The sequence below is a fragment of the Macrobrachium rosenbergii genome, chromosome 3, assembly GCF_040412425.1.
Source record: "Macrobrachium rosenbergii isolate ZJJX-2024 chromosome 3, ASM4041242v1, whole genome shotgun sequence".
In the NCBI taxonomy this organism is placed as follows: Eukaryota; Metazoa; Arthropoda; class Malacostraca; order Decapoda; family Palaemonidae; genus Macrobrachium; species Macrobrachium rosenbergii.
Window position 1 is genome coordinate 32,454,023 of NC_089743.1, and position 17,741 is coordinate 32,471,763.

The following is a 17,741-nucleotide window of genomic DNA, read 5'->3' on the forward strand; positions in this document are numbered from 1 at the left end:
GGAAAACTATTTTGACAAGTAAATGGAGCAGCCTTGGGAGTCTTTCACAAACATACATAATTACCATTAAAGAGAGGACCTTCCAACACCAAAGATTTATGGCTGGTACAGAAATGATATCTGGGTTACTATAAAAGAAGCTGAAGATGCCAGAACATCAGCAGATGCCCTGAAGAGATAATCAGTGCTTAACTTCACCACAAAATACAGCCAGCAGAAGACCTTCCCATTTCTTAATGGCCTTTCAGCAAAGAACAAATAGCATCTCTTGGGTCCCTGAGGCACTGCCTGACACAAACCACAGAAAGTAACCAGTGATTGACATCTGCATATATGCTTTTAAATATATCATATAAACATATTTCTGTAAATATATTATATACACTATTTTTATACATAATTAGAAATTTGTATTTCATACACTATAAATACACTTATTTTTGTAAAGATGTCATTATATACAAAAATTTTTTATTCATAATTAGAGATTTGTATTTCATACACTACCATAGGTACACTTAATACTATAAATATCACCTTTTTCATACACAATTTTTTTATAAGTTCCCCCAAACATGAATATAGAGGATTTTTACATAATTGTCAAAAAAATTTTATGTAAATGCTATGCTTACTGTTTTGTACTTGGAATATTTATAACTAAACATTTAAAATTCTACCCTGCTTTCCATTTATGCAGGTTGTACCTAACGCTTCACCCCCAAAAAGTGGCTCATCCTTTTCAACCCTCGACCAATCACTGCTTAGGTCTCAAGGTCGCTAATATACTTTTCTCTTTGCAAGAAGAAACAAAGGTTGTACATCCAGATTATAAGCTACCTTTTTGTTTCTCCTCGCTGAGGGAAAGTGCATTAGTGGCCTAGAGACATGTGTGAGGGATTAAAATCCTGATTGTAAGTTCTGGGCTGCTCTGTGAACAAGAGCAAACGTTACCCTAGTCTCAAACAACGTATTGTAAGTCAGAAGTCACTTGAAAATGCCACACAGTAGCTAAACTGTTGTCGTGATAAAAAAAAAAAAAAGTAAATAGAAGAAAGAAGTCTGCGTACTTTTCACAAGAAACTTACGCAAGAGAATCTGAAAAAACTCCGACAATATGGAGATTCCTGCAAAAATCTTACTGTCACTACAGCAACTGCTTTCAGTGAATAATGTTGACGAAAAAACTATGCCTAAAAGTGTATGTATTGCAAGTGTATATGTATATATATATATATATATATATATATATGTATGTATAACTGAATCACGAAAATATGGAACGTGATGAATATATAAATAAAGATAAAATCCACGAAGGAAACGGAAGCACTGGAGTGCTGCGAGGCCTTTCGACACTAGTCCTTTACTTAGCAGACTCTGCTAAGTAAAGGACTAGTGTCGAAAGGCCTCGCAGCACTCCAGTGTTCCATTCCTTTCTGTGGATTTTATCTATATATATATATATATATATATATATATATATATATATATGTATATATATATATATTACTAAATTGAAGTTTTCTGCATGAGGGATTCTCTCTTTCTCTCTCTCCCCCCTCCCCGCAGCAAATAGCAACCATATACGTCAAGTCAGTCTATTTGCCAAGGCCTGTTACCGTGGCGGTAGTTGGAACAACCTGGACAATGCTGCCTTAGTAAGTGCCAATGGCTTAGGGTACAGATATCAAATATCTCTAGGCACAGGGGTGCCTAGTAAAAAGCTGTGGATTCTGGTGGGAGAAAATGCCCCATAAATGACTGGAGATCTCCCCTCTCAAGCTGATGGCAACCATGCTTTCACTCCTTTGGGATTCCGAAGATTTTGTTGCTTGCATGCCACAAAAGTCACCAAATTACCGAAAGCGTATACAAAATGACAAAGTGAATGTAACAATGCATTTATGGGGTTCTGACAAGCTTAAGATGAGACTCATGTGTAGAGTATAAAGCAGCTAATGTTCAACTTTTCTGACAAGGGGTTCAGCCAAGATTATCAATTACAATATAACTGTAGCTGTAACTGTAACAGTGTGTTTTTTTCCTATATGTCCACCACCACCGTTAAGGAAAATTCCTTAGTGGAGAGAGAGAGAGAGAGAGAGAGAGAGAGAGAGAGAGAGAGAGAGAGAGACTGCTGCACACACGCTTGCATTAATTTTAGTAAAGATACAAGTCATGCCTCAATAATATACCACAGACGATACTCAAGTATTTATCTCCATGTTTAGTTTGCGCTAGACCCAAATGCAAGGCACCAGGTCAGAAGTACGATATGTGCAACTAAACTGCACTGCAACCTCACGAAATGGTCTGTCATATATTATCTTATTAAAAGTCATTCTAAGCCCAGAAATACTGATTCACACGACAGGCTTGGTATCCTTATCCTCTTCACGCTAAATCTAAGAGAGATGTGACAAGACAGTAACCTACGATAGAGCCCTCATGACTGTTATTTCCCTGCGTACATGATTTCACTTTAATAGTAGTCTCGAGTATGCGAGACAGTTCCCTTTTTCTTTCTTTACTAAACAACGGAAGTATTGCAACAGAACGGAATCTGAGAGATTGCTGGTAAAACGAAAATTGATAAAGAGAGGAATACAATGAGGGAAAGGCCAGATACATTAGTATCAACTAGACCAGGCCCTGAAGAAGAAACCATTTAACAGAGAAGGTATAAACAACATACCTTTTACTGGAACTGTGGGGGAACTTCAGAAAGTTCTAAACTGTCACAAAAACACAGAACAGTTCTACCAAGTTCCAAGGACGTTATGACCAGATGTGTATGAACTATCACAAGTAGATCACACCTAGCTTAACAGATGCAGAGAACAAAAATTATTATTTTACCTAGATTTCAGGTGAATTAGAAAACCCATATAAAGTACATTATCTGTATGCTAAAGTAGGCTGGACGATAAACTACTTAGACCAATTATCGTTTGGGAATAGACTGAACACTCATGCCTAAATCATGAAAGGCCCGTATTTGCAACAAACTTCAAACACTGCCCGTGAAGAATACGTCATAAAAACCTCTGAGTAACAAAGAAACATAATAGGCAATAACCTCTGGATATAAGTAATCATTAATCAAAATAAAAAAAAAAACTGAAAATATCAACGAAGTCAGCAGTACATCACTGAGATATGACAAAAATTAATCATTGTTAATCCCTCAAAGACCTTTATTGTAACATAAACGGATTGTAATATCCATTATTATAAACCTACCGGTAAACTGCGGGAAAAAGTGTGATAATTTATGGTGTGCATTACGCATTTTATTTTATTACTTTACGCTCGGTCCTTAAAATATTAACTACATTTTTTACTGAACTAAGGCACCTTCCATTCATGATGCCTGCAAAAGGAAAAATAAGGGTTTTTTTTAGCCCAGGGATTCCCTAACTGGGTACACCTGATATAGCGTACATAAACTAAAAAAAAAACTTAATCTTTACTTCATTAGTGTATACCTCATGGGGTATATTTTGCAAAAAAAAAGTTAATATTGATAATGGTTTCTTATTTACAACCATGAAAGCCAAACAATTTGATATATTAACATTCAAATGGGAAAAACAAGTAAAACGTTTCTTGCTGCGTAGTTAACAGCGCAAGAGCCAGTGCCAGTAAGAGACCCTCCACCTTGTTGATAAAAGGATTCTAATTCCACTCCTTGTTTGGATCGACCCTTTACAAGTGACGATCCTCAACAGGACTCAATCAGGGATTATACGACCCGGGGGTCATCATAATCGAAAAGCCTCTGTGAGGGTGAATGCTCTGAATTTGGTTTTACATTATTTGTTATTGTCATAACTATTACTCCTAATTAAAAGACCTATCAAGTGCCATAAAAATGCAGTCGCGTTAAATATATCATGAGTATATAGTCAATGCGTATAAAACTACCAATCTGAACTGATTTTGTAAAGTACAACACTGATAGTTCAATATACAAGTTTCTTGAATTTACATTGTACCAATTTATAAAAACACTGACATACATTAATAGCTTCATTATTCGTAACGTACGCACAGGCGTGGCATAAGGAAAAAGAAAATATCAATGAGAAATCTACTACACTCCCAATGAATATAAAAAAAAAGTGCAAATCAACAAACATACACACACACTATATATATATATATATATATATATATATATATATATATATATATATATATATATATATATATATATATATATATATATATATATATATAATTTTATGAATATCGCAGCTGAATCGCTATTAAGCCCTTATGGCAGAAAGACCAAACAGTAGGAGAGAGGGGGATCCTTATAGACCTACGAGTGATAGGAGAGTTTTTGACCAGTAAGAGTCTCATCTTTTCAAGGAGGGGTCTTTATGAGTCTCACGGGGAAACACGTGCGGAGGTAGAGAGCTGTCCCCTGTCTTAATCCCAAAATTCAATTTAACACCCACTGAGTTTTTGACCTTCATGCTGGCCAAACCTCTTTTCCTATTCCCAGGTAAACGTCGCATCCGTAGCCTAAAGTGATTCCTCCAACAACCCAGACCTCACAAACACAGAGGTCACGCCACAAAGGCAGTTCAAGACAGATCAGTCTAGGAGATGGCCAGACCGGGTAACCTCTGGCCGTACAACCCCAGAGCTGGGGTGACTTTTGGAACTCAAACTTTTCACGATGGACAGAAGTATCAATTCTCGGATGTTGCCGCTGACTTGGATCACATCGACACAAGGGTGTGTGTGAATACAAAACCAGGAAACAACGAAGGTAATGTGCCAGGGAGTGTGATATGGTGACACATCCACAGAATGCAGGTGCAACACTATAGAACAACTGCCCAGAGTCAACTGTAAATGTAGAGTACTGCAGACGATGGTAGAAACCCTCTACTGAAATAATGCTCCAGGGTCAAGCAGGTACCTTCTGACAAAGGTTCAAATTATAATTGCCATTGTGGGCAAATGGGTAACCACCATTTCAAGCAATTTTTGTATAGGGATGCTGCAGACATTATTATAGAAAAACAATATTCAAACAATGGTAGTTCAAAAACTGAGGCAAATTGAATTAATAATACCATCCTTGTAGCTGTAGGAAGCCTGAAAAACAATCCTGTATCTAGCTTTTTACTAGCATTAAAATTTCTTGAATGAAAAGACAAAAGTTTTCAGTATAAATATGTTAAGCTGGTTACAGGACGTGGCTCCTGCTGGCAGGATGTTTGAGAGATATTCAGTGATCTTGGGAACTCTTCTTGCCTCAGTTTCTGAAAGTAGTACTGTTGGGCTTGTCTCTCCTTTATTGATGGAACCCAGATACTGAAACATGGGATACTATGGAAAAAAAGTACATACAGTAGTTGCTAGCTAATGTGTTATCCTGGCGAGTCCCATTCTTAAAATTGGTGGGGAAACATCTCCACATACTCTCTACAGGCTCAGAGCCTGTAGATACCCTGTCATAATTTTGCTCTCATGCAGCATGTAAATTAGTTGTCTAACTCATATCTTTGCAAAGGCAATCATTCCTCTATATACTGTAAAAAAACAGCCTCAACGTCTTTAGAAGGTCGACAGATTGTTCGTCTTTCCACTTTGTGCTGAAATCTTATTGTGGCAGATGAACAACAGCAACACAATTTAAATATCACTTGATCCAAATGTAAACTGACGTCCACACGAAGTCTTATTTCAGATTAACTAAGGAAGTGTTGGAAGACTGATTCTGCAACAAATCCTCTATGAAAGTCATTGTTAAATTATGATTTGCAATTAAGCATCTCTACAGGTACTTAGATAAGTCTTTGCTATATTTGCATGTATCTGAAAGAACAGAAAATGAATAGCCTACTTCAGTTATATTACAAGGTCTTCCTCGTGTGCTTTTGGTAAGAAAGACAACAGTTGCTTCTTTAGCCTGCTCACCAGCTTGAATCATTGATACTTGGTCTCCCTGTCTGATTGTTTCTAAATCTGAACCTTTGCTTGTAGTCTCCCATCAATGGTGTAAATTAAGTTACGAAAAAGCAAACAGTTAAAATCCTTAACAAAACTTTGGGAATTTGCTCATGCTTCAGGGAGTTTAGATTCACTCACTCTCTGCTGTACGACCCTAGTAAGAGGGCAGAATGGTAATTAAAGCCTTGTGTTGCACGTTATACATTCTCTGCACTAAGCTTCGGCAAGAGCTTTTTATTTCTTGCATACAGGGCACATTCTTAGTCCCATTCAATTTCATTGTTACTGCTTTTCTTCATACAGGTGCGTAATATGACATTTTCATAATAGAATAAAGTTTCATATGTACTTACCAAATAATTACATAGCTAACGTTTCTAACTCACTCGGCAACTTTTCTAAAAAAAACTTGCAGTGGTGCTTCTTGTTTTATGTAGGTGACAGGCCTGGCCCACTATCAGGGAACATAGGTAACAAACTGGCAGGTAAGCCAATTTGTTTGTGCCCTTGTGTCCATAGGAGGGGAGGAGGGCTGGCTCTGATTCTGTAATTACTTGGTGAGTATATACTAAACTTTTATGAAAATGTCATTTTCATATAAGCAACTTACCAAGTAATTACATAGCTGAATCCCAAACTGAATGGAAGTGGGATACATGGACATACTCTACTCCAAAACATTAAGGCATGGTAATGACCTTGAAATGGAAAATTTGCCAGCATTGGATGCAACGTTTGTTTCCTTACCTGGTAAGAGAGCTACTGCAGGTGAATACTGCCTCTGTTTGGTGCTCATCTTAACCTGGAGTGGCGTGGCTGTTGAGCCATGGGTCACCTCTATTTACGTGGGAGCTTTGCAGTGGAGGAAAGGCCTGATCGCTAGCAAAGCATACAAAAGGTGCTCTTGCCATGGGCGCAGTACCAAAATTAAAAACAACCAGACAACGCTGTCACCTACTCTGAAAGCACTTACAAAAAACATCACAACCTATCCACTAAGACAGGTGGATAATCCAGGTACACTGTACCCCTAGGCTCCCCAAAAATTGAAAACCCTACACCAAGGCAAAGAGATAGTAAGAGAAAAAGTGCTTTAATTCCTCACCCAATACCGTGCCAGCCACCGATAATGGTCCCAAGGTACTGTTTCCATTTCCTTTAAATAGTGAGGGGCAAAAATAGACCTGCACTTCCAGTAGGTCAACTGAATAATGGAAGTCAAGGACATATGCCTCAAAGCCAAAGAGGCCGATACGGCTCTGATCTCATGAGCTTTCACTTTAAAATTTGGTAAAACATCCTCCTGAATCTGTGAATATGCTTCTGAAATCAAATCCCTCAGGAAGAACGACAAAGGGTTCTTAGACATGGGAAGAGAAGGGTTCTTAACCGAACACCAGAGGCTACTGGATGGACCCCTGGTCTTTTCTGTCCTATTCAGATAGTACCTAAGAGCTCTGACTGGACAAAGTTCTTTCCCTTCTTCCTCATTACCAAGAACGTCCATCAAATTCTTAATGGTAAATGAACGAGGCTAGGGCTTAGATGGATCCTCGTTCTTGGCCAAAACACCTAGGGTGAAGGAGCAAACTGCATCTCCTTGGGAAAACTTACCCTTTTATCAATGGCTTGAATTTCACTAATGCGTTTAGCCATAGCTAAAGCAAAGAGGAAGAGTGTCTTGCGTGTGAGATTCCTAAGGTAAGCAGAACAAAGGGGTTCAAGAGCTGACCCATCAACCACTTCAGGACCACATCCAGATTCCAGGAGACCAGATTGTCCTTCCTCTGTTTCGTCACGTCAAAGGACATTAGCAGGTAGTTAATATCCGAGTTTGATCAAAGATCCAGGTCTCTATGTTTAAAAACTGAGCTAAGCATAGCTCAATACCCTTTAATGGTGGAGGAAGACAAATTCCTAGAGCTCCTCAGATAAAGGAGGAAATCAGCAATCTGCGTTACAGGGGTCTCAGAAGAAGGGATATTGTGGTTGTGGCCTGGAAGCGGCCCGGGCACGACCGCCAGGAGAAGCGGCAGGCATGATCAGGACTGCCGATGCAGGAGCTACGGCAGAGGTTCGGAGGGCAGGAGCTATTACAACGGCCAGGAACATCACTTCCACAAGGCGACTTCCTTCCCCTTCACGCCGACATCTTCTACAGGATGGCAGACATCGTAACCTCCAGGGCAGCTGGCAGGAACACAACGGGAACGGCCCCGGGCACGACCACTAGGAGAAGTGGCGGACACGATCAGGACAGCCGATGCAGGAGCTACATTAGTGGTTCGGAAGGCAGGAGCTACTGCAATGGACAGAAATGTCACATGAAAGTCACCAGCAGCGACAGGAACGATCAGGGCGGCTGTGGCAGGAGACCAGGAAGAGCAGCCCAGAGACTGTCGTCAAGTTACAAGAGCATAACACAGGGAAGAGCAGGAGCAGATGGACCACAGATATGTTGGAAGCAGTGCAACAGCATACATGAAGACCAGCAATGACAGCGATCGATCCACATCGGCGGGAAGAGAGTCAGAACGACCCCGACGAGGAAATATGTCATCTAACCAGGTAATGTGGTCGATCCCGAAGCAACACTAAATGAATGCCGGGACTGCTTCATGAGAGATATCCTTTGATATATCCAGCCACCTTTGATATATCCAGCCAATTACTGCTGTGTCTGCGATGCTCACTGTCAACCTGAAAGAAAAAACAAAGATGATTAGTAGAGGAGACTCCTCTCGCTACAAGGGGAACTGCCCTACGCAACAAGAGGAGGTACTCTAGAAGAGGATGCCCGATTGCTCCCCGCCCTTGGTCTTCACCCGGCAAGCGAGCAAAGAGGGCGAAGGAGAGAGATCTACTAAAGGGGAGAAGGAAGAACCTACGGAAGAGAAAAAGGATGGAAGGGAGGCCACCAAGGGCGCCATGGAAGCGTAACTTACCGACGACGCCTGCAACCTCCCATCCGGCCCGTAGTTCTCCAAGCGCAGGCAGTGAGCAACACTCAGCATAAGTAGGAAGGAAGTAGTGATGCCCCTTATACAAGGAGGGCGGAAGCCTGAGACGGGAATGAACTCTTACATCCCAATCAACGTAGGGGAGCGAAGATATTACGTCCCAAACTATATCTCCGAACGTACAGGGGTGCCTTCAGTATTTACATAAAGGGCTGCTGGAAGAGAAGCATTACCACTCATTTACGCTTCTCCAATTACGCCCTTGGCCGTCAAACCCAAGACACAGCGCAGGGAACAACGGCTTATGCAAGGTTATCACAAATCGTGGGCTTGTATTAATAAATATAAAACACACGTATATATAAACAAAAATACAGAAAGATCCCACCAGGATAATAAGAGCTTAACGACAGTCAGGCAGAAAGAACCAAAACACGTCAGCAACGCATGACGGCCAAAAGCAAACTGGAATGTTTACATCTGGGCAGGCAGGTATTCCCGCCTACCTGGCAGTAGTTACTGCCTAACCACCTTGCTCAAGAGTTTAACGGCTGTTTCCAGCCTACTCCTGAAAGTAATTCCTAATGTAAAGGACCGATGGTTTGTATATCGTGTCGGAACCAACCCCCTTTTCCCTTCCAAAAAAACGACGTCAGCAGCCACAAGTAACAGCAGCGGCCGCGAAACCAATCTTCCCCCAACCAGCAGGTTTTTTCATCAAAGATGAAATCTCCAAGCACCGCCTGCTGGTAGACACGGGGGGCAATGCAATCTGTCTTCCCACCAACGAAGGAAGATCTTGAGAAGAAACCTGACTCAACAAAAGCCCTCATCGTCGCAGCAAACGGGACACCCATCCGCACATATGGCACAACGACACGGATCATCTCCATCCTGGGCCACTGATACCACTGGCCCTTTGTCGTTGCGGATGTTAAGTTCCTGCTGCTGGGCGCAGATTTCCGAGGACACCACGGACTTCTTGTCGACGTCGAAAGGGAACGACTACTGGAGACAGGAACCTGCCACTCCCGCCAGCTGGCCAAAGGACTGGGGATGTCTGCCATCTGCTCCACAGCCTCCAGCAGCTACACGTCCTGCCTACAGGAATTTCTGGAGGTGTTTAAACCAGAGCTAAGACAGTCACTGGGGCCTTTAGCAAAGCAAGGTATATTCCATCACATCACCATGACAGGCCCACCAACTCATGCAAAGTTCCAGTGCCTGTCCCCACAAAAGCTACAAGACGCCAAACAGGCCTTCACAGAGATGGAGCGAATAGGCATCTGCAAAAAAGCATCAAGCCCCCGGACAATCACCCCTCCATATGGTAAAGAAGGCGGATGGCTCGTGGAGGCCATGCGGAGATTACCGCCACCTAAACGTAGTCATGACACCAGACCACTAACCCCCTCCCAAATATGCAGGACCTGACAAGCTTACTCCACAGGGCAAAGATCTTCTCCAAAATGGACCCGCTCAAATCATATTTCCAAGTCCCTGTACACCCTGACAATGTCCCAAAGACCACAATAATAATGCCCTTCGAGACCTATACATTTTTCTATTCAACCTTCAGTCTCAGAAACGCAGATGTCACATTCCAGCGACTGATGGACACCATTTTGGGGGACCTGCCCTTCTGCGTCTGCTATGTCGATGACATCTTGATCTTCTCCAAGTCACCTGAGGAACACCAACACGTCCGGGCAGTCCTAAAACGTCTACAGGAGAGCGGCCTAGTGGTGAGGTTCAACAAGTACATCTTCAGGAAGGAAAAAATAGATTTCCTCGGGCACGAAATCTCACCTGCAGGAGTACGTCCGACAGCATCTAAGGTGAAGGCCATAGAGAAGTTCCCAGAGCCCCAAAACATCAAGGCCCTGCAGGAGGATGATAAATTACTACAGATGCCCGAATCACGTACCCACTAATATCAGTCCTGAAGGGAAAGCCAAAGGAGCTGACCTGGGAAGCTCTATACAGAAGGCATTCAGCGAAACAAAGGTAGCCCTTGCCAGTGCCATGACTCTGACACACCACAACCCCACAGCTGCCCTCAGGTTAGCAACGGACGCCAGCAACATCGCCTCCAGTGCAGTACTGGAGCAGGCGGTGAACGGCGCCCCTCAGGCCTTGGCCTTCTTCAGCCGCAAGTTCTCACCAGCCGAAACCTGCTACAGCGCCTTCGACAGGGAACTCCTGGCTATCTACCAGGCCGTAAGGCACTTTAAGTACATGCTGGAGGGCACCGAATTCACCATCCTGACAGACAACAAACCCCTGGTGCATGCCCTCACAAAGCAGGGAGATGCATGGTCGGCAAGACAGCAGCGGCACCTAACTGCCATCTCAGAATTCGGCTGCACCATCAATTATGTCCCTGGGAGAAAAAACCCAGTGGCCGACGCCCGGTCAAGAGTAGAAATAAACTCCCTCCAGCTCGGCATCGACTACGAAGACTTGGCAAAGGAGCAAGCAGCAGACCCTGAGATGGCAGCCTACAGAATGTCACTGACGGCACTGAAGTGGGAAGACGTGCCTTTAGGAAACTCCAGAACAACGCTCCTCTGCGACACCAGCACAGGCTGCCCTCGCCCCCTTGTGCCAGCAGGCCAGAAGGCATTCGACGTAATAAATGGTCTCTCCCATCCTTCAGGGCGCACAACAGCGAGCCTTATGACCAACAAGTTCGTCTGGCACAGTATCAACAAGGACGTACGTCGTTGGGCGAGGAACTGCATAGCGTGCCAGACGAGCAAAACATCTCGCCACATGGAATCAGGGATTGGCAAATTTCCCCAACCACGTCAGCACTTCAGCCATATCCACGTCGACGTCATCAGGGCCCTTCCGCAGTGCGGAGGAGCAAGTTACCTCTTGACGATTATAGACCGCCCCACACATTGGCCCAAAGCAGTCCCCATGAAGGAGGCATCCACAACATCGTGTGCAGAGGCCCCTCTCTCCAGCTGGATCTGCCGCTCGGAGTGCCCGATAGCATCACCACGAACAGGGTCTCCTGGCACGCCTGATGGGCACGGTTGCACAGCACAACGGCGTACAACCCCGCAGCGAATGGCATGATCAAGAGAGCCCCCGCTCTCTTAAGGCAGCTCTCATGGCAAGCTGCACCAATGAGAACTGGAATACACAGCTCCCCTGGGTCCTCTTGGGTCTTACGTGACTACACCTAAAGCAGATGGCGATGCCTCCCCAGCCGAAAAAGTCTACAGGGAAACATTGGTCGTGCAGTCACGACATCTCGGCAAAAGACTTATACCTCTCTTGATGGCTCAATGGTTTACGTCAACTGGAGTCGCTGAATAGGCTTTCGTCGTGGGTTCGTGTCCCCACGATTCCAATTCATTTATCACTTATATAAATTCCCTTCGCGACAATTCTCCAACGGAGATATACCGAGGTAGCGTGAGTTTCGATATTGCGACATTTGTAGCTTCATGATTGTATATAAATCACGGTGTGATAAAAATTTCATAACAAGAGCTGCGTGTTCCAAACGTACCAATGAACTGTCATGGCGGAGGTGGGTCATTGTCAAGGCTAGTACACTTTCCTCGCCACGACGGTAAACGAAGTGCGACATCTCGCAAAAGACTTATACCTCTCTTGATGGCTCAATGGTTTACGCCAACTGGAGTCGCTGAATAGGCTTTCGTCGTGGGTTCATGTCCCCACGATTCCAATTCATTTATCACTTATATAAATTCCTTCGGCGACAATTCTCCAACGGAGATATACCGAGGTAAAGTGAATTTCGATATTAAGCGACATTTGTAGCTTCATGATTGTATATAAATCACGGTGTGATAAAAATTTCATAACAAGAGCTGCGTGTTCCAAACATACCAATGAACTGTCATGGCGGGAGGTGGGTCATTGTCGAGGCTAGTACACTTTCCCGCTCACGACGGGTAAACGCAGTACGACATCTCGGCAAAAGACTTATACCTCTTTGATGGCTCAATGGTTTACGCAACTGAGTCGCTGAATAGGCTTTAAATCGTCGGGTTCGTGTCCCCACGATTCCAATTCATTTATCACTTATATAAATTCCCCTTCGCGACCATTCTCCAACGGAGATATACCGAGGTAGCGTGAATTTCGATATTAAAGCGACATTTGTACCTTCATGATTATATATATATATATATATATATATATATATATATATACATATATACATATATATATATATATATATATATATATATATATATGTGTATATATATATATATATATATATATATATATATATATATATATATATATATATATATATATATATATATATATATATATATATATAAGCGAATCCCACAGGAAAAAGACAGGCAGAAGTTCAGTAGTACCAAGCGCTTTCACGTTTATTGACGCATCGTCGGGGTACGAATGAGACAAAAATATGAAGAAGGTTACAAAGTAAACAAAAAAGAACAAGAATACCAGATGGTCAGTTGTCAAAGGGTAATAAACAGAAAGTTAATCCAGGATAATCCTGGATCGAGCTGTCACAAGCTGAACCTAAGACCACACAAAAGAAATACTAAAGTTTAGGCTTACAAAAATCCAAAACATGTATAACCTTGAATACCAGATGGTTAATTGCTAGGGGTTAAACAGAAAGGTTAATCCACAGTAAATCCGGGATCACGCGGTCAAAAACTAATCCAAATATATACTTCACCATAAGGCAAGCGACTTCTTACACATTCAAATTGCAGAAACATGTATATTAATTTTGCTTATATTTATCAACAACTTTTTTAAATATTAAAGCATCAAGTTTAAATAAACCAAGACTTAAATTTAGAACACTTTCATTATTTGACTTGATAAAACAAGATTCGATGATATTCCTTTAACCGTGTCATTGCACGGGACTAAAGGTCTTGCTTTACTCCAGTTAATAGGATGATCAAAATCTCTCTCATATGTACGAATAATGCATTCGATATTTGGCCAGTTCTCACAGAATATTGGTGTTGTTTGATTCTTTGTGAAAGTGGTTTTCCAGTTTGTCCATAATATATTTTATCACATTTTTACAAGGAATTTCATAGATGCAGCCAGAAACATCTTTAGGAGAATTTTTATCACTAAATTCTTAACATTAAAATTACTGAAAACAACATTTATGTTGAAAAGCTTTAAAATTCTAGGAATTTGTAAAACCTTTCATCATACGGTAATTTGAGAATATTATGCTTACTGAATTCAAGTTTGTTTTATTAAGTCAAATAATGAAAGTGTTCTAAATTTAAGTCTTGGTTTATTTAAACTTGATGTTTTAATCATTAAAAAAGTTGTTGATAAATATAAGCAAAATTAATATACATGTTTCTGCAATTTGAATGTGTAAGAAGTCGCTTGCCTTATGGTTAAGTATATATTTGGATTAGTTTTTGACCGCGTGATCCCGGATTTACCGTGGATTAACCTTTTCTGTTTAACTCTAGCAATTAACCATCTGGTATTCAAGGTTATACATGTTTTTGGATTTTGTGCCTAAACTTTAGTATTTCTTTTGTGTGGTCTTAGGTTCAGTTTGTGACAGCTCGATCCGGGATTATCCTGGATTAACTTTCTGTTTATTACCCTTTGACAACTGACCATCTGGTATTCTTGTTCTTTTTGTTTACTTTGTAACCTTCTTCATATTTTTGTCTCATTCGTACCCCGACGATGCGTCAATAAACGTGAAAGCGCTTGGTACTACTGAACTTCTGCCTGTCTTTTTCCTGTGGGATTCGCTTATACACTGAAGTCACGTGCATCTACTGTGATTTTTAAGCATATATATATATATATATATATATATATATATATATATATATATATATATATATATATATATATATATATGTGTGTGTGTGTGTGTGTGTGTGTGTGTGTGTGTGTGTGTGTGTGTGTGAGTGTACACCAATTAAACATAAAAATAATGCTATAACTTTCTTTTTTAACACAACCTGACGTGCACTAAGCACCTGAACGTTCTCTATTCCTGATATTAATAAGATTAACTCAGCAACCGAGACCGATAAGTTAGAAGATAAATTAGAAGATTATCAGCAAGAATCTCAGTGATCCCTCGACCGTCAACAAGGTAACATGTTGTCAGATGTGGCTCCAGAGGTCTGTCCACTCTAGGAAACATTGTTTGGAAACAAAGTTTATATGTGTATACATAAATACATATATGTACACTTATGCATACATACTTATACCTATGCATATATACATATACACAACGGTATATGCATATACATATGAACATATTTTATTTAATGTTAAAGTTAGATATAATCGTCCTTCTGGCAACGATATAGGATAGGTCACCACCGTGCCGTGGTTAAATTTTCATGGCCCACGGCTTATACAGCATTATACCGAGACCTCCGAAAGATAGATCTATTTTTGGTGGCCTTAATTATACATTGTACAGTATAATCCTTTCTCATAAATCAGAAATCATCTGGAAACTATCGCTAAACGGTATTTGAAATACTTATTATACAATCCGTATCTCTCAAAAAGATATATATATATATATATATATATATATATATATATATATATATATATATATATGTGTGTGTGTGTGTGTGTGTGTGTGTGTGTGTGTGTGTGTGTGTGTGTGTGTGGGTGTGTGTGTGTGTGTCTGTTTATATTTATATACATATATGTATGTATATGTATATGTATATATATATATATATATATATATATATATATATATATATATATATATATTATGCTGTTTAGACGAACAGTTTTTTCCAGTGCGGCAGTTGTGGTTCGTCTGAGGTAGGGTGTTGATCTCTTTGCTATCTTCTTTCAATCTGGTAGCCTATATATTTTTGTGTTGATAATATGAAATGTTTTTGCTAATTAGTTAGAATGTAGTACAATGACTATTTCAAGTGATAACTTTTTTTTTTACAAAATTACAGTGAACTCACTTGCAATACACACCCCCTATAATATGATGCAACAGGACCACAGTTCAATACATAATAGCTACCATACAATGAAATAGGCCTACAATGCAATTTGGTGTAACATCGTGTTGTATTCCTATTTATTGTTCTATAGCAAATGTATAGAATGCTCCTTGAAGTATCCTGGAGCTGTTTGTTGGGTGGGTCTACCATTTGTGCAGTCTTTTTTTTCTAACACCCTCTTCATTAAGGACATATAATTCACTCTCTGCTTGACGTCCTCCATTTCAAGCAAACTACCTACAGGGTGAACTGAGTGGTATTTACAAATCACGATTTCTGCATGGCAGGCGTGCCGCATGGGGAAAAACCGCTCATGTCAAGACATGCCTTCTTGACACCCTAACACGCGGCAATTTTCCGTGTGGGAAAAAGCCGCTCGTGTGAAGGGAGCCTGTAGAGTTTTAGATGAAAAAAAAGGTAATCCTTTGTTAGTTCTGATTCTATTCCCTGCTGTGAACGTCTTTTGTTTTTGAGTTCTCGGTTCCGGGGTTGTGTTGTCATGCTGCCGGTGTGCTGGTCCTTGGCGGCAAGTTGTTGTAACGGATTCACAATAAACCTTGTATCCGGCCCTGTATTTAATTATGCTCGTCCTAATAAATGGCGACGAGAATCCATGCAGAGGAGCATAGGGTCTACATTAAGAACTTCATGTGGATGTAAGGATTTTCCAGGATTTTTGATGAGTTCAGCATAGCCTACCGGCTCTGAGGACACTTCCGTAAGGCCAGTTGATTGACGGCGATGGTGCGGAAGTTAGGCAGAGTTCGCCTATGCTAGGGGTGAGGATTTTCAATTCCCCAAGCTGTGCTAGTTGATGCTTCGATTTATTGTGTTTTTACCCTACCTTACCTGGCATATAGGCTGCTACCTACAGTTTTGCTTCATCTTGCAGTTTTGTTCACGATGGCGACGACTACTCAGATTAAGATTGATCCTTTTAATTCTTCTCAGATAACCCTGGATCTTTGGCTTAGTTTATTAGAAGCTAATTTTAGTAATCTTGGAATTGAGGAAGATGACAAAAAGAAAAATGTTTTGCTAGTGTCGATTGGAACTGATGTTTTTAGTGTACTTGGTAATTTGTGTGCTCCTGATTTACCCCATACAAAGACTTACGATGACCTTGTAGCTGTATTGAAATCACATTACATTGTGAAACCTTCTTATCATCGTAGCCTAATAGCTTTTCAACAAAAAAAAAAAGGAGGGATGAGACAGTGAATAGTTTGTATGCTGACCTCAAGGCTTTAGCAAAAGATTGCAATTTTTTTTGGTAATCATTTCGATTCAAGAGTCAGAGATCAGTTGTTTATGCCAGTGGACAATGAAGTATATTTTCCCAATTTAGTTGCTTTGAATATTGATCTCCAAGCTATGACCTCTAGTGCAGTTTTAGAAAGAATTTTGAACATGGAAAAAGCTTTTGTGGGTGAGAGGAACAAATCACAGCCACAGGTTAGTTCAGTGAGAAAAGTCATCTTGTAAGCATTGTGGTTTTTCTCATGAGAGTATAGACCAGGGGTTTTCAACAGGGGGTACGCCAAGGGTCAGTTAGGGGGTACGCTCTCCCGACGGGTGTTAGGGTTAGGGGCCTGGCCGCCCACTGACTGCATAGCCACAGGTAAATAATTATCAACAATTTTCTTTATTTTTATGGAATTCTTTGTGTTTACAATATTGTTGGTTATGTCAGGAGAGTTGTGTACTTACTTCCCTTCAGTACAGTACTTGCAAACATACACAATGGAATGTTTTTCTGCTTTTGTTTTGTTTTCTACTT